The sequence below is a fragment of the Ovis canadensis genome, chromosome 2, assembly GCF_042477335.2.
Source record: "Ovis canadensis isolate MfBH-ARS-UI-01 breed Bighorn chromosome 2, ARS-UI_OviCan_v2, whole genome shotgun sequence".
Classification (NCBI taxonomy): Eukaryota; Metazoa; Chordata; class Mammalia; order Artiodactyla; family Bovidae; genus Ovis; species Ovis canadensis.
This window is the reverse complement of record NC_091246.1, coordinates 101563533-101582618: the sequence shown is the minus strand read 5'-3', so window position 1 is coordinate 101582618 and position 19086 is coordinate 101563533. Positions and strand designations below refer to the sequence as shown.

The 19086-nt window shown below is 37.9% G+C and overlaps 1 long non-coding RNA gene across 1 annotated transcript in view; it reads left to right on the top strand.

The window, feature by feature from the left end:
* The window catches only part of LOC138432700 (uncharacterized), a 29668-nt gene extending 22114 nt beyond the window's left edge, over positions 1-7554 (top strand). The window contains exon 5 of the long non-coding RNA XR_011253950.1: positions 5675-7554. This is a non-coding gene — a long non-coding RNA (uncharacterized lncRNA). The remainder of the gene's footprint in view (positions 1-5674) is intronic.
* Positions 7555-19086: the final 11532 nt, after the last annotated feature.

Genomic DNA, 19086 nt, shown 5'->3' with positions numbered 1-19086 from the left:
CACACATGCTGACAAAGCAAGAGGTTTTATTGGAAAGCATGCCCAGGTGGAACCAGGAGGGTAAGGGAACCCAGGAGAACTGCTCTGCCATGTGGCTCATAGTCTTGGGTTTTATGGAATGGGATTAGTTCCGGAGTTGTCTTTGGCTAGTCATTCTGACTCAGAGTCCTTCCTGATAGTGCATGCATTCCTCAGCCAAGATGGATGCTAGCAAGGATTCTGGGAGGTGGTTGGACACGTGGTGTCTCCTTTTGACCTTTCCTAAACTCTTCTGGTGAGTGGTGGCTTATTAGTTCTGTGTTCCTTACCATGACCTCCTGTCATAAAATAACTCACACAAATGGTTACTATGGTATCTGGCCAAGGTGGCGGTTTCAGTCTGTGTGCTTTCCCTAACAATACAGGATGAAATTTCAGGATAAATTTCATCTGACTCAATCCCTTTGCTTTTAGAAATGTAATATAGATGTTGAAGCTAGAGAGAAAATAAAGCTGAAGTTAGAAAAAAGCTATCATAAAATCAACATTAGTAATAAGTATTTTAATAAACAAGTCTACTTTAAGGGAAGCTATATATTTAAGTTTCAGAGACTGGTTGGTGAAAATACTAATGTAAGAACTCTTCCTCTTTTCCCTAAACATAGTGGAAAATTAAATCAATTATTTTATGAACAGGCTATTACTAAGAAACATGAAATGAGAACAGAATGAAGATGGAATGAAACCATTACATTTTTTACTTAAAACATAAGTGAAAGCAAGTCCTTGCTTAATGAGTTTACCAAATTTTCTAACGTGTGCATTAGCCACTGTTGGCATTTAGCTGTTGCATAAAGTTGTCATGTTGGTTGCTGAATGAGGCCTTTGTGGTACTCTGCACTGGTGGTTCCTATTACTTGGCCTATTGTGAAATCGTCTATAGCAATGCTTTCAAACTTCAATGTTCCTGTTACCTGTGGATCTTGATAAAAATAAGTATTCTTATTCAGCAGGTCTGGGGTGAGGCCTGATATTCTGCATTTGTAACACATTCTCAGGTAATACTCACGTTGTTGGTCTGTGCACCATACTTTGGATAGCAAAAGCCTAGAGACCTGCATAAAGATATTCTGTGGTCTAACTTCTAGAGATTCATACTTAGTACGATAGACCTTGTGAAGATTATTATTTTATAGATCTGCAAACTGAGGCTCAAAGAAATAGAGTGACATGTAACAAAATAGCAGTCAAACCAACAGTAGATCAAAGGCCTCCTCATCCCTCAGCCCGTTGCTGTTTTACTTACCCAACATCTCCTGTATTATGGAAACTTTCCGCATTTGCATTTAGGATGTGCCACTTGTGCGCCTGCATTAAGGCTCCATGTTCAGAAGGGTCCCATGACTGGGGGCTAATGTTCTATGGCTGACATCTTGAAATTTGCAATTATTTTATCTCTGAATTTATGATTTAGAATTAAAGCCCAATGGGACAATGGAGCGCATGTAGAGGGAGAGCTTGGAGCCTTGGCTCCACACGTGGACTTGCCTCCTGCAGCCTCCTTACCTCCCTAGGATAGACGATTGCTCCCTGCTATCAACCCTTGATGCCCCAGGCTTTGCTTGGTCTCCCTTACCCCAGCTCTGCCCTAGACCTCTGCCATCTTCCACCTAGAGTGGTGATCAGGTTGAACTGGGGAGAGAAGGCTCATGTCCCTCCAGCATCCTCCTTCCCTGTGGAGACTGGGATATGCATGTGGGGAGGATTAGGGTTGAGAGTGTCCTGTGATATCTCAGGGTGCATCAGTATAGCAGTGTGATGGGTTGGCAGGAACTTCTCATCTACCCCATTCAAGTACCAAGCATGTCTCTGAGCAGAGGTTTAGATCCCTTGGGTTTACCCACATGTCATGGGTTAGAAAGACATTCTAATTATATAATCTAATGTATACATTAGATATTATACAATATATTGATATTAATAATTATTAATATCAGTTCTATATTCTTATTGATTGTCTATATATTAGTATTAATTCTAATTTTAATATTAGATATTACTATTCTTATTATATAGATAATACCATGTCAGTTGCTCAGTCATGTCTAACTCTTTGCAACCCCATGGACTGTAGCCCACCAGGCTCCTTTGTCCATAGAATTCTCAAGGCAAGAATACTGGAATGGGTTGCCATTCCCTTCTCCAGGGGATCTTCCCAACCCAGGGATTGAACCTGGGTCTCCTGAATTGCAGGCAGACTCTTTATCATCTGAGCTACCAGGGAAGCCAAGATACTAGATTATATATAATTAGAATATCTTTCTAATTTCAGGGAATGCTTTATTTACACATGCAAAAAATCTAAAATTTAAAGTTATCTCCAATGATTCCAAAGTTGTTAAGCCTTCCTTTCAAGCTCCGTACTAAACAACTTGGTTCCCTGGTTAGGAAAAGTTTTGTTCATCTTAAATACTTCATGTGCACAGTATCTTCAATAAGCACAATAAATTGGTTTATTTGCTTCAGCTTTGTCTGTTTGAAATATCTGCCCTTTCCAGAGTTTTGGTCATTTTTCTGTTCCACTTTGGAGAGCTTTGATAGATTGTAGCTTTTGAGGAATTGGCCCATTTCATCAAAGTTGTCAACATTGTGTGCATAGAGTTGTGTGTACTAATACCTTACTCTCTTTTGAATGCTTGTGTGGTATTTAGTGGTAGCTCCCATTTTGCTTCTCAAACTGGTCATTTGAACATCATTTTTTTCCTGTCAATTTTACTGGAGATTGGTCAATATAATTTTTTTTTTTTAAGTGAGCTCTTATGTTCATAGATTTTTTTTTTTCCTATTTTTTCTGTGCTTAGTGTCATTGATCTGCTCTTACTATTTCCTCATTTCTGCTTGCTTTGGGATTATTTTGCTCTTCTTTTTCTCTGATTTCTGTGGGTAGAAGGTTGGGTGATTGGTTTGAGACCTTTCTTATTTACTAATATAAGCATTTAATGCTATATATTTTACTTTAGAGTAAAATTCCAGAAATTTTGATATGTTTGCTGTGCTTTCAATTTTGATCAATTTCAAATACTTTCATTTGTTCTAGAGCAGGTGTACCAATGATGAATTCTCTGTTTTTATTTATCTGAGAACATCTCTATTTCACCTTCATTCCTAAAGGATATTTTCACTGGATATAGAATTCAAGGTTGATAGCTATTTTTAGTAGACTCTCTAAAAGTGTTGTCCTACTGCTTAATGGCCTGCTTGATTTCTGATGATTGTCATTCCAATTATATATTCCCTATATATAATATGCTTTTTTCCTCTGACTGCTTTCATGCATGTGGAAGGGGTGGTAGAATTTGGTTTTCATTAATTTGATTCTGGCATGTCTGGGCATGAACTTCTTTGAGTTTATCATGTTTGGGTTTTACTAAGTTTTATGAACCTGCAAGTTTATATATTTTTCAAAGTTTCCATGTATTACTTCTTTAGTTTTTTTTCTTCTAAACTACCCTCCTTGTTTTCCCCTTCTGAGATTTTGGTGACATGAAAGTTAAACCTTTTAGCATTTTTACACAGTTCCATGGGAGAGGGTATGATCATTTTATTTCAATTTTTTTTTTTTTCCTTTGTGGTGCAAAGTGAATCATTTCTGTTTACCTAGGTTTAAGTTCACTGACTCTTTAGCCATCTCTATTCTGCTGTTGGGTACATCGGCTATATTTTAAATTTTGTTTTTTTGTGTTTTCAGTTCTAATATTTCCATTTTATTCAATATATACCTTGTATTTCCATGCTGAGAAGATCCATCCTTTCAGTGTTGCTGCTGCTTCAGGTCTCAGAGCATGGTTATCATTGCTGCTTTGAAAGTCTTTGTATCATAATTCCAACATTTGTGTCACCTTTGGATTGGTGTCTGTTGCTTGTCTCTTACTTTGTGAGTTGTTGAGATTTTCTTCATTCTTCATTGAGATTTTCTTAATTCTTCATATAGCAAGTAATTTTATATTATATCCTGGAGATTCTGAATGTTATATTAATACATTCTTACATCTTATTTAAATCCTAGAGAAATTGTGTATATTTTCCTTTATTTTAGCAGACAATAAAATTAACTTCAGACCACAAGTTCTAACCCATGTCTTGTGGTCTGTGGATCCAACTCAATTTATTTCTCACTTTGCTCTATTCTTTCGACCTGCTTTGGTTGCCCACTTTGGAAACTACACAGATTTCTGCTCTGTGAGTTGGGGTTACCAAAGCTTTGGTATTTGTTAATGTCAGATTCATACACATTGAGCCCTCTCCTCAATATCTTTGATACTCTCTCATTCCCAAAGGGCCCTTTTCTAGGTCTGATGGTTGAAAGCCTAGAGCTTTAATTTCTCTTTTTGTCTTGCACTGCCGCAGCTGAATATGCCTCCAGAACCAAGCAGTAGGGAGATAAAGAGAAACAAAAGGCATTATGAGTTTTTTCAACAAATGGGGTTTGACAGCTGGATATCCACATGCAAAAGAATAAAGTTGGGCACCTACCTTACATTGTTTTATTAATATTATAGAGTGGCTAGTAGTTGAACTAGCTGGTTCATCTGGCGGACTTTCAAGTATAAATATGTGAAAATCTTTTAAACCTTCCACTCTTCTCTTCAGGCATGGAGGGAAAGTGGTGGTAAAATATTGTGGTCTTATGTGAGCTGGGTGGATGAGAGTAGTTGAGGGCCCCACCATTTAGTGTGAAGACATCCTGGAATTCTACTATGCATCATGCAGTGGCCCTGCAAACTTTTACATAGTTATAGTCTCTCTCTCTCTCTGTTTTTTTTTTTTAAGATAAGGGAGTTTGTTCCTGCCTCTTTGATGTTGGTTGTCCAAAACCTCTGTAGGTCAATTTCTCCAGAAAGTAAAAATTTGACTCCCCTGCCTAAGAATGAGGTACAGTTGGTTTTCAGAAGTAAGAGGGAAAATCATGGATTCTAATTGCTTCCTATATATATAAATATAAATATAAATATAAATATAAATATATATTTATATTTATATTTAACCAGTTTGATCCTTGCCCACTGAAGAAATTTGTGTCTCCAAGTCCTAGGCATAATGGCCAGGGGTGCATATTCTTATTTATCATTAGCATTTCTCCCTACAGGTACCTTGATTGGGTTCCTTCTGCCTTAATAAATCAGTTATTTCTCTCTGTATCATCCCCATAAAAGTATTCTATGGCTACTATCTTTTTTTTTCCTCCTATATTTGCCTGTATTAACTTAAAACTTTATTTTCATTCCTGTAATATCATTTAATGTGTTCTTGGGAGAGAAAGGTGATAAGCAAGGTTTTTTAACTAGAGGCTTAATGTATTGTTTTATTTAAATAAATCAGAGATAACTTAGAACTGATAAAAGCCAAAGAATGCCTTGATCCTCAGTATTAAACTGTATCTGTCCAAATTAGATAATGCAATTAGGAGAATAATGAGGAAACCACCCTCTCCTAGTTCTCCAAGGAGGTTCAAGGGATGAATTAGTCGATGAGAGATAAGTCCTTACATCTTATGCATTATTTTGGGTGAGATGGTCCTGTGGGGAAGTGGCTCTGTTCTAATGGAAAATGTGAAATGCGAAAATGAATCCATGAAAGGAATGAATTATGGTTATAGATAAGATTGCTAAAATTTGCATATCCTTTCTGTTTGAAGGGTATCTTGGTACTCAACCTGACCCACTGGAGTTTCCTTGGATAAGAGCCTTGGCAGGGACCCAGCCTAAGTAATTTATGGCCTGAGAGTGGTAATTTATATCACATCCATCATCTTCTACTTCATTCCAAGGGAAGAATGTCCTGACTGTGAAAGAATTCTGGCCCAGGACCAGGGAGCAGGGCTGATGTGTAATATTCTTGTATCCACATTATATAAGTTAATTAGGTAAGGTTAAGATAGGGTATCTTGTGGTTATTTTAAGAGTCATCTGTAAAATACCACCTAAAGTTATACAGTCTCTGTGAGGGATCTTGATGGTAACTTCTGGTTGCTGTAAGCATCTCTGTTCTGCTCTTCTATTAACATGTAAATAGAGTTGCTCTGTGACTTGTTTGTGGTGGTGTGAACAAAGCATTTCACTTTCAGTCACCAAAATGGAACTGCCTGAAAGCTGTTCTCCAAGACTGATGACAGTGAAGGTCATGGGCTTCAGCAAGGGAATTAGGAAGTACAGCACTGACTGTCTCTGGTTGGCAGAACATTTACCTCTGAGATAAAACCTTGGCTTTTATTTTCAAGGATATCTTAGAGTAGGCAAAGGTAATGTAATTATTCTCAGTGGAAGTACACAGTGATAGAACAATGGGAACACTTAAAAGGTGCCCTTAACCATTTTCATATAAAGGGAAGGCTGAAAAGTCTCTGTTCATTCATTTATGTTGTCATTATAAAATGTCTTGGAAACCAAGGTTCATGAGTGTAAATTGCTGGGGAAGCAATTGACATAATTAATGGAGGAGAAAATGTTCTTTTAAAAATGTCCCTATAATCAGAGTTTGGATATAGTGTTCATTGAAATATGTGAATGTTGGTGTACATATTTGGCTTGGAGATACATTTTTTTTCCTCTGATGCATCCATTGGGCATAAATGAGTATTAGATCCTACACCCACTTCGTTAATTTAGAACAGTACTCTGTCTGTGATATCAGTTGTGCCCGAGCATGTATAAATTTTGATCATCACATTCATATACACATCATATCTCACACATTACTTAAACTGTTAAATTTCCAGGCAAAAGTGAGACAATTTAAAATGTGATGGCAAACTTATAAAATTGTCAATTTATTTTCTTTTACAAGTATCCATGACAAAACAAACATAGGAAAATATCTCAATGTCTACTTCACTTGATATCTTTTTGTAGCAGTGATTATAAAAAATAATCAGTTAAATCAATAATGTAGTTTATCACAAATAATTTTGACAAATACTATCCTCAAAATGTAATATTTACAGCTGAGATTCAAAGTACAGTTGAAACTAAATTGGCTTTGCCTATTAATTTTATATTTAAAGTGTTATTGAAAAATAGAGTTAATAATAGTACCTACCTTATAGGATTGTTATAAAATTCCCATGATTAGTTCATGCAAAATGCTTAAAACTGCATGAAGAATAATAAACACTGAATAAACTGCATTTATTATACTGTTAACAATATAACTTACAGTTAGGCTGATAGTTACAGTTAGAATTGAATATAGTTTTATATTCTACTCTTAAATCCTTTTGGCACTAGTTTGACATTCCTGTACTTAGATTCCCTGGAGAAGGAAATGGCAACCCACTCCAGTCCTCTTGCCTGGAAAATCCCATGGACAGAGAAACCTGGTAGGCAACAGTCCATGGGGTCGCAAAGAGTCAGACACGACTGAGCAACTTCACTTCATCTTTATTTAAAAGTCTGGGATTAGTCTTTCATCCCAGTAAATATTTCCTCCACATTTACAAATGTGGTAAATGCTGTATCAATCCCAAATATTCTCTATAACTACAATTTGGTAGCTGTGTCCCATAAATAAAAATAAAAACTTACAGAAAGTCACCAATTAAATACACTACAACTATATCACATGAGTAAACAAATTTTTTATTTTCAAGGAAATGTGTATGGTGAACCGTGTTTTAGAATACAGTTTTGCCTTAACATTTTCGTTTTACATTCTCCATTAAGTAAATGTTAAATCAAAGGCGAGTTTTGTTAACCTGAAATTCTTCCACAGAAAGTTTATGATTAATGTCAATTGGCACAAAAACTAATCAAAGATTTATTAGATGCTCTATTCCCACAAAACCGACATACAAAAGTGCTGATAGAATGATTTATACTCGTCAGACTTAGTTAAGCCCCTAAGACCAAAGTCAAATTGAATTTGGGATACAGTAAAATGAGAGCATCATTATTTCCACTCCCCCAGATTCTCTTAAATGTTAGTCCATTTATCATTGACCATCCCATTTCAGTGGGAAACATAAGAGGCTATGTTGAGGATTTTATCTGGGAGTATTATGTTGAACCTAAAACATAATATTCTTTCAACAGTTTTAAGTTACCTGTACTTGATGCTTCCTTTATAAAATGTTAGCAAGTCTGTTTCTGTACAAGCGGCTGCAAACCATGTGACCTAAGTAAAAAAAATTTGCTTTGAGAGAGAGTATTGCTGGTATAATAACAGGGCTCAACAGGTATTTGCAAATTTTTAAACTCTTCTCTCAAGAGGTATAGTGGTCTCTTTGAAACACGGGGTCCATTGAGTATAAACCAAGACAAAGATAAAACTGAAGGACATGAGATATTTCTATATAAAGAAAGTTCTGGCAAAAGAGACAGCAAAAGAGACACAGATGTAAAGAACAGACTTTTGGACTCTGTGGGAGAGGGAGAGGGTGGGATGATTTGGGAGAATGGCATTGAAACATGTATACTATCATGTAAGAAATGAATCACTAGGTTCTATACAGGATACAGTATGCTTGGGGCTGGTGCACTGGGATGAACCAGAGAGATGATATGGGGAGGGTGGTGGGAGGGGGGTTCTGTGTTGGGAACTCATGTACACCTGTGGCGGATTCATGTCAATGTATGGCAAAACCAATACAGTATTGTAAAGTAAAAAAAAATAATAATAATAATAAATAAATAAATAAGAAAGAAGGTTCTTGCAGACTCAATGAGTTGTCAATTCCTTGCCCAAGTAAGATTTGAGATTATCCTAGTGGATGATCTGCTGTGAATCGGGTGGAGGGAGAGCCTTATTTATACACAGATTAGGCATGTGTGGAAGAGATTATGCATACATATGATAAGCTTCCAAAAGACTTATGCCAGATACACAGGATATGAACTTAAGTCAAGGTGCCTAATTCTAGGTCCTGCCAATACAACTGCCATCATTTGTGTGTACTATGTCCCTTCCATTTGTCCAGCTCTTTTGTGGTCCTTTGTAGCCCACCAGGCTCCTCCGTCCATGGGATTCTCCAGGCAAGAATAATGGAGTGGGTTGCCATTTCCTCCTCCAGGGGATCTCCCTGACCCAGAGGTCGAACCTGAGTCTCCTGCATTGCAGGTGGATTCTTTACTAATGAGTCACTGAGAAATCCCATTATTTATACCACTATCCAAGAAGAGGTTAAGGTCTTAATATATAACCACATTCAAACTCACCCCATCCCTGAGCTAATCCAGAACACACCTGCAGGTGAAGGTCTAATCTCTCCACTGACTAGAGGAAGGGGTTGACAGGTACTGGGCTCTCAGCAGCAGGACTGACAAGCCTGAAAAGTGGGGAATATTTGTTTGCCTTACCAGAAAATTCCAAGTTTGGTTTCATGGTCTTAAATCCAGATTAAATCTATCAAAAGTTTTTGACTCCTCCACCTCTTTCAGAATAAGAAATTTCACTGAATTAGCTTCCTTAAGATGACTTCACATTATCCTCTTGAACACTGAACTTTGGAGAACTTGATATGTTTTCCCAAATGGACCATGCTCCTTATACCAGCCTCATTGGTAGGAGGTTGGTGGCTAGTGCATTCCTCTGGGGCTTGCAGTTGTTCACTCTGTCTCCTTCAGAACTTCGATGATCAATTTATAGCTAATTAACTACTAATGTTAAAATACGTATCTGCTTGAAAGTGAAAGTGAAAATGAAGTTGCTTAGTCATGTCTGACTCTTTGTGATCCCATGGAAGGTAGCCTACCTGGCTCCGCTGTCCATGGGATTTTCCAGGTAAGAATACTGGAGTGGGCTGCCATTTCTTTCTCCAGGAGACCTTCCCAACCCAGGGATCAAACCTGGGTCTCCTGCATTGCAGATAGACGCTTTACCGTCTGAGCCACCAGGGAAGCCCATGTATCTGATTACCTTACCTAAATGGGGAAAGAATTTGAAAAATAATAAACACATATAAATGTATAACTGAATCACTTTGCTGTACACTTGAAACTAACACAACATTGTCAATCTACTATCTACTATCAGTTCAGTTCAGTGGCTCAGTTGTGCCTGACTCATTGTGACCCCATGGACTGCAGCATGCCAGGCTTCCCCTGTCCACCACCAATTCCCAGAGCTTACTCAAACTCAGGTCCATTAAGTCAGTGATGCCATACAAACATCTCATCCTCTGTTGTCCCCTTCTCCTCCTGCATTCAATCTTTCCCAGCATCATCAGGGTCTTTTCTAATAAGTCAGTTCTTCACATCAGATGGCCAAAGTATTGGAGTTTCAGCTTCAGCGTCAGTCCTTCCCATGAATATTCAGGACTGAATTTCTTTAGGATTGACTGGTTTGATCTCCTGCAGTCTAAGGGACTCCCAAGCATCTTCTCCAGCACCACAGTTCAAAAGCATCAATTCTTCAGTGCTCAGCTTTTTTTATGGTCCAATTATTTACTATGTCTTTAGAACTGTGATGTTGGAGAATACTCTTGAGAGTCTCTTGGACTGCAAGGAGATCCAACCAGTCCATTCTGAAGGAGATCAGCCCTGGGTGTTCTTTGGAAGGAATGATGCTAAAGCTGAAACTCCGGTACTTTGGCCACCTCATGCGAAGTGTTGACTCATTGGAAAAGAGTCTGATGCTGGGAGGGATTGGGGGCAGGAGGAGAAGGGGACGACAGAGGATGAGATGGCTGGATGGCATCACTGACTCGATGGACATGAGTCTGAGTGAACTCCGGGAGTTGGTGATGGACAGGGAGGCCTGGTGTGCTGTGATTCATGGGGTCGCAAAGAGTCGGACACGACTGAGTGACTGAACTGGACTGAATATAAAATACAAATTAAAAAAATATATATAGTTTACTTGTACAAGTTGCTCTATTGTACATCCACCAAATTGTCTTTTAAATCAGCTCCTCCCACTTTAGTCCAATCTTTTTTTGGGGGAAAGTGAGTGGTGCTGCCAAATGCTCAGCATTTACAAAATCTTGCTCCCCAATGTATTTTCCCCAGGAATTCAGCTTCTTCCACTGTGTTTCTCTGATCAATAGGGTGTGCCTTAACATTAAAAATTCAGAAATTGTGCACTGACACCTGAGTCCTCAAATCACCTGAATATTTGGATGGGTAAATTAAGCTTACATCCTGTTAGCAGCCCTTTGTTTTAGGATTGTCTCATATATCTCTGGGCCTGGCTGCCTGGGTTAGTCTGTATTGAATGGATACATCCTTTATTCCTTATAGAAGTCAATACTTTGGCTAGAGGCCAATTTACCAGTAGACTAGTTGAGCTTAAGTTTGTGTCTCTCCCTTACATAGTCCCAGCCAGGGCCGAGAGTTTTAAGTGTCCTACCTGAGGAAGGAACACTTGAATATAACCAGGCAGCATCTACAGAAGAATTTCTGGCTACTTTTCCAAAAAGACCTAAGAGGAAAGACCTGGATCTCTTAGAACCCAGTCATTTCTAATTATTCCTTTTCTTATCTCAATAAATATTCATTTGTACCTAATTTTGTGTTCTTTTGCTTAAAGAATCCCCCTTCTCCAAATAGTTGAAGCTTCAGGCAGGCCTCACACGACCTGGATCAACCCCTGCTCTTGGCATCACCTGTTATTTTTGCAGTCTGCAATGTTCCTGCCTTGTTAACTGGCCAAGTGCATGGTAGGAGGCTGCCTCTCTTCATGTTCCTCACTTCACACTCGGGGATACATTAGCTGTCCAAGAACTTGTACTAGTTGTCTGCACTTGACCTCCAATAGGTTTAGTCTGGGACAGCCTGCTGCATCCCTTTCTCCTTAATTGGCTCAGTGGTGACTTATATTATCTGATTCCTCACTTTCTTTTTTCTTCTGCTTCTTGTCTCAGCTTCTTAGACTGTTCAGCTTTTAATTTCTTCCCCATAGAACAGTCTTTGATGAGAAGTGTTACCAGGGAATCATGGTGACTCTAAGACAGTCTGCAAAGCAATTGGAATTCATGGAGCATTCCCTATAGAAGCACCTTTTTATATAAGAAGGTGATTCTCCAGCCTCACTTTGGAACACAGTCTACTTAAATATGCAAAGGAAGTCTCCCTCCTGTGCCCTGGTTCATCTTGAAAACTGACTTCTCTGACTAAATTCTTCCATAAAAAGACAAGGGCTGTCATATTAGTTTAAAAAACAAAATCAGGTGATGTGTTGTTCACAGGAAACTTGGTTCAGGCTGTAGGGAAGGAAAATTTTCTTCACTCTAGTTCTTTGACTGGCTTAATAATTTAATTGACACAAAACAGATTAATAGAAGAAAGAAAAAGTCTAATAGCATGTATATGTTGCAGGAAGGGGGACCCTTTCCAGGACCTAGGAGGGGGCTCTTGTCTAACACTTGGAAATAAGTTTTCTGAGGAGACACATGCGCTGACAAAGCAAGAGACTATTGGGAAGGGGTGCCAGGGCAGAGAGCAGTAGGGTAAGGGAACCCAGGAGAACTTCTGCAGTCTTGGGTTTTATGGTAAAGAGGTTAGTTCTTGGGTATCTCTGGCCAGTCGTTCTGACTCAGGGTCCTTCCTGGAGGCAAGTGCATTGCTTAGCTGAGGTGTATTCTAGAGAGGAGGATTCTGGAGTTTGATAGGATATATGAACTAGTTTCTCCTCTTTCATTTTGCCCTTTCCTGAATTCTTCCAGTGGGTGGTAGCTTGTTAGTTCCAAGTTCCTTATCAGACCTCCTGTTGTAAGATAACTCATGCAAGCAGTTACTATCATGTCTGGCCAGGGCAGGTGATTTTGGTCAGTGGTTCATCTAATAGATGCATGGGAGAAACCAGGGAAAACTGAGTAACTCTCAAATAAAATGGAAGCCCTCACCTTAAATACTATCTTCAACTAAGACAAAAAATGATGTTGGGAATGGGTTGTCAGTTATAAGAAGTTGCAGAGAAAAGCACAGCAAACCAAGGATAAGATCTTGAAGCAAATTTAAGTCATTGCCTTCTCCGTTGACAATAGTCTCTAGAGATAAGGTCATCTCCCTCTTCACAGTGTAGCAGGGAGACACCCTACAAATGTAGATTTCCCTTATACAAGTAAATTTCCCTTACAGGTAACTTCTACTCCGTGCTCAAAGTTTCTCCTATGTATGCAGTTTCTTAAAAATACTCAGTCTAAGATAATCAGTATGCCAAAGAGACAAGATGTGGCATAGCAAATTCTGCTCCCCTGTAAGACCAAGTGATAAGGAATTCAAAAAATAATGAGATTAATCAAGAGATACAAGGCAAATGTAAATATTAGAAAAGGCAAGAATGTCAGTATTCCATCAGAAAAGCTTAGCTATAAGTTTAAAAGCACTACGATGCTTTAAAATTATAATAGGCACAGTTCCTATTGATGTAACAGCCATAACCCAGTGTGCATCTAGTGGCAAAGGAAGTATGTATGAGGAAGATACATTAAAAATGTAAAGAGATGGTGATAAAAATCAAGTTGTAGTATAAACTAAGTAAAATTACTTGAGGGTTAAATGTCAAAACAGATAAGGAAATTGAAAAACTAAGCAACACTGATGAACTATATAGCATGTGTGTGTTTGTGCATGCATAAACACATACTCATTGTCAACTGAAAAAAAAAATAGAGAACCTGAAAGTTGAGAATTATGTTTTATTCACTGGACATATTGAAGACTTAAGTCCAAAAGATAATCTCACAAATAACTGGGGGACAGTTCTGAAGAGGTAAGAGAAGAGCCAGAAAATACAGAAGTTTTTGCAAAAAAAGCACAAAAACCAAAAACAAGATAGTTGGAACATCCCAAAATTACTGTTAATTAAAGGAAATTAGATACCTTAAGTTAAGAAATTTAGTGCTCTTCTATGTATGGGAAGATGCAAGAGTCTGGGCTCACTGAAATGATTCCTTTGATGGGTACCTTTATCTAGGGCCAGTATCCTGTTTTCTTCATCCTGAACCCTCAAGGTGCATCACTGTGGCAGCTGAAATGGCTGGTGGCTTAATGGCTGCGACATACTTTACTTACTGATACGGCAGGCAACATTCTTTGGCCATTGTATATATACTACCCACTTTTCTTATGTCCATTTAAAAAGAATATAATGTATTTCCTTGAAAAGAACACTTTATATTTAAAAAGTAGAGATTGTATAGGTCTTATTCTTTGATAATAATCAAATTAAAACATATAAATTTCTAAATTCCTAAAATGGTTAACATTCTTCAACATTCATGAAACAAAGAGGAAATTTAAAAATACATAGAAACATATAGCAAAAGTTATATTCAGAAGGAAAATATAGCTTAAAACATAAAAGAAAAATACAAGAAAAGTACCAGTCATTTTAAAGTTAATAAAAAGAGCAAAAAGATAAATCAAAAGAAATCTAGAAGAGAGAAGGGATAATGGTAAAACCTTAAATTAATGGAAAGGAAATAAAAATAGTAGAAATGACATACTGAAAACTCTTTTGAAAAGATATAAAATAGAAAAAACTGCTGTGAGCATGATTAAGAAAAATGGAAGGTCAAACCCTTGAAGTGAAGTGAAGTGAAGTGAAGTCGCTCAGTCGTGTCCGACTCTCTGCAACCCCATGGACAGTAGCCTACCAGGCTCTGCCATCCATGGGATTTTCCAGGCAAGAATACTGGAGTGCGCTGCCATTTCCTTAGAATAAAAATGAGAAAGGAAACCATAGATGTAAAAAAAGTAAGATGACAATAAGAAAACATCACATGTAACATTAGATAGCAAATTTAATAATGTAGGAGAAAATTATTTACTAAAATTAACCTATGTAAAAATGAAAAACTTCAGTCAATATACCAAAAATTAAGAAAAATGTGATCTCTAGACTTTCCCCTTAAAAAGCACCAATATTCAATGAATTCACAAATATATAATGATAACTTTATTATGTTTAAATTATGCCTGACTAGAAATAATAGAAGAGCTTTACTTATTTATGAGGCCAGCATAATTCTATTTCCAGAACCTGTTTTTCTAAGTGAATAGCTACTTCAAAAAAAAAAAAAACCACAAAAAACCAAATATCCCAATAAAATTTATTTTCATATTAAAAAGTAAATCTAGTAATATATCAAAAGGAAAATATGTAAGATTATTAGGAAATATAAGGATGGTTCAGTATCATACAATAAATCAAGTAGGTGGATTAAATAAGAAAAAGCTTATGATTATATTCATATATGCTGAATATCATCTTATAAAATTTATTTGGCATCCCCCTATCTCCCAAAAAAGCTTTGACTAAAATAGTTCCACAAGAAAGTTATCTAAATACAGTGTAGATTATTTTCACCCAAACCTAGATTACTAACCTAGAGCTTGTCAAGGAAACATTTAGAATTTCATTGTATTTTTTCCCTTGGTAGTTTCAGTTTACTATACAGTTTAGTAAAACACTAGGGATAGGAGACTATAAATATGTCTTTATCTCATCTTTTAAAGATTACATTTTCTTGCTGTTACTGAACTCAGGTTTGGCTACTTGCTGCTCAAAAGCCAATAATCAAGAGGTAAGTGTTGGTAGAAAGGAAAGTTGCTTTAATCAGAAGAGCCAGCAATCTGGGAAGAAGGTGGACTCATGTCCTGAGACAAACTCCAAAGATTTTCCTCAGCCATGACAGTTTTTAAAGGGAAAAATGGGAAAGTAATCTCAGTTAATCACTGAGACAGATTCTCCATCATTTTCCATTGCATGCAGGCTGTCTGACTCTTTATGATCTTTCTCTAGATGTTATCTTACCCTTTGGTCTGCTGCATAACTGCTAAGGAGATTGATGGGTATAGAGAGCTAGTCATTCTTTAATTACTTGATTCTCATTCCTACTTCTTTTAATCTAAGAAAAGAACCAACAGATTAGGCAAAGTATTGGGTGCATTTAGTCAGGAGTTAGGTTAATGTTTTATAGGTTAATAAGCTTAGGTTAATAAGCTTTTTCTTATTTAACCCATTTCTGATTTATTGTATGATAATGAACTATCCTTATATTTCCTGAATAATATTACGTATTTTTCTTTTGATATATTATTAGATTTACTTTCTAATATGAACCTATCTTGTGATCTCATTTTTTATAATTAAGGTTTGCTGCTGCTGCTGCTAAGTCGCTTCAGTCGTGTCTGACTCTGTGCAACCCCATAGATGGCAGCCCACCAGGCTCCACCGTCCCTGGGATTCTCCAGGCAAGAACACTGGAGTGGGTTGCCATTTCCTTCTCCAATGCATGAAAGTGAAAAGTGAAAGTGAAGTTGCTAAGTTGTGTCTGACTCTTAGTGACCCCATGGACTGCAGCTTACCAGGCTCTTCCATCCATGGGATTTTCCAGGCAAGAGTACTGGAGTGGGGTGCCATTGCCTTCTCCAATTAAGATTTGAGGCAAACAGAAATAGACAAACAGAGAAGGGGAAAAGCAGCTACTTACTTCATCACAATTCTGGACACTGCTGCACTTTTATGTGGTTGAGAGTTCTTCCTCTCTGAGTTTTGAAGGGGGGTTTGAAAATACTGAAGTGCAATCATTTACAGTGTTTTCCTTTGAGAAGTAGGATTTCTTGGAGCACCCATTTTCCCCACTAGCCATTTTCAGCAGTTGTTCGACCAATTTCTGTTGTACTTTCAGAGGCCAACTGATCCAAAGGTTATTTTCGATAACTGAGTTCTGCAATTGTGTTTTTATAGACCAACACAATGGTGCCCAATTCAATACATAAATTAGAGGATCTGCTGATCAAGAATATTGTGCTGTGTTTAACTACAGAAATGGGTAAGGAAGAGGTAACATTCCAAGAGGAATCTGTTTATGTCTCTGGGCACAAAATTTTGCCCATAGTAGTCAGACAAAATCCTTCCAGGTCATTTGTCTTTGACAAGATCTCCTGAGGATTTTTAGAAATGACAGACACTAGCAGTAGAATGTGACTCACATAGTGTTTATTATGTGGTTAATAAGCATAATTAAAAACAAGTTGCACATGACTTGTTGCATACCTCGTATGAAATGCAAATTACTCCTCTGTAAGTGGGCAGTGAGGACTTGGAGTCAAGTGTGATTTTGAGGATGGTCGTCTTTGACTTTGAACCCCCTGCTTCTGTTGCCCAGTTCTGCCATCCTTTTGTGGGCACCTAGGTGTTCTTGCCACACACCAATCTGTTACAGGAGGTCATTTTTATGAAATGTCCCTAATCAGAGTTTGGAATTTTCTCAGTCTCAATAAACTGTAACTATCCTAACATCACTTTAAATATGAAGACCTTACTAATAATATTTCTAAAGAGAATCTCCCCATCACCTAATATCCTCTGTAAGCATCACTTGCTAATCATTGTTCACTCCAGTAGATTCTCTTGGTTGCTGGCCAGCTCCTCTGTTTCCTGCTTGCTTCTTTCTTCTCTGTGTTCCAACACTGAAGTGTTGGGACATTATCTGATTGTGTTCAGAAACTAACTCACTTCTGAGTTAGGAAGTAATTTGGCTACCGGTGATTTTTTAAAAAAAATATTTATTTATTTATTTATTATTTATTTTTATCCATCCTGGGTCTTTGTTACTGTGTGAGCTTTTCTGAGGATATATCTTGTTGAACAGTATACCCTTGTGTTCCTTCTGACTGTTCCTCAGATTACAAAGCTGTTTCTGGTGCTCTTACCTCTGATGGTGCCTAATGGTAAGGACACTGCATGCTTTTACTTTAACACAAGCATGAAAACTTAATCAAGATTTCTTCTTTCCACCACTTGACCTGGAAGGCAGCACTGAGTGGACATCCCTATCAGGTGCTGTGTCCTATAACCTCAGTGGTTTTGGAGGCCCAAAGATAAGGACAAAAATGGGAGAAATTTATTATGGTAGCTGATGGATCACCTAAAGGCACCTCATCCTTTTCCAGGAAAGGCTGCTTTACCTGCCACAAAACATCACCCTGACAAGATATTCTTAAAAGGATTTGGAATTTAAGAATTATCTTAAAATAATTCTTAAATGATTGTTGGTAGTGGTTTAGTTGTTAAGTCATGCCCAACTCTTGTGACCCCATGGACTGTGGCTTGTCAGGCTGTCCGTGGGATTCTCCAGGCAAGAATACTGGAGTGGGTTGCCATTTCCTTCTCCAGGGGATCTTCCTAACCCAGGAATTGAACCCGGGTCTCCTGCATTGCAGGCAGATTCTTTTATCAACTGAGCTACAAGGGAAGCAACTTACCATCAGATGTACCTGGATGACTTACTCTCAAATCACAGCAAAGAATAAAGCACAAATTCAAAACATAAACCAACAGTTATACCACCATGAAAAGACTATTTACAATAGTAAGTTTAAAGGCTTCAATAGTTTAAGTCAATAATCTGGTGACTATCTGGAGAGTAGTCTATAAAAGCTGAAGAAAAAGCAGATCTTTGAAGATATTCCTAGTATTAATAGAAAGATATTAGAAAAATGTTCTAATTGTATTCTCAGATTTAATATGAAGATGAGTAGCATTAATAGCAGAGAAGGCAATGGCACCCCATTCCAGTACTCTTACCTGGAAAATCCCATGGATGGAGGAGCCTGGTAGGCTGCAGTCCATAGGGTCATGAAGAGTCGGACATGACAGAGCGACCTCACTTTCACTTTTCACTTTCATGCATTGGAGAAGGAAATGGCAGCCCACTCCAGTGTTCTTGCCTGGAGAATCCCAGGGACGGTGGAGCCTAGTGGGCTGCCGTCTATGGGGTCGCACACGATTGAAGCGACTTAGCAGCAGCAGCAGCAGCATTAATAGAGAAAGTCTATGTAAAGCATGTATCAATTTCATACCTTAAGGCTCCTTCATGTGGTAGGAAAGATGGCTACCAGTGATTTTTGTTAAATCATTTATTTATTTATTATTTATTTTAAGCCATGCTGGGTCCTAGTTGCAGAGAGTGGGGCCTATTTTCTAGTTGCTGTGTGTGGGCTTCTCTTCTCTTGTTGTGGAGCAAGGGCTCTAGGGCACAGAGGCTTCAGTAGTTACAGCACATGGGCTCAGTAGTTGTGGTTTCTGGGCTCTAGAGCACAGGCTTAGTAGCTGTGACACACAGGGTTAGTTGCTCTGCAGCATGTGGGATCCTCCTGGACCAGG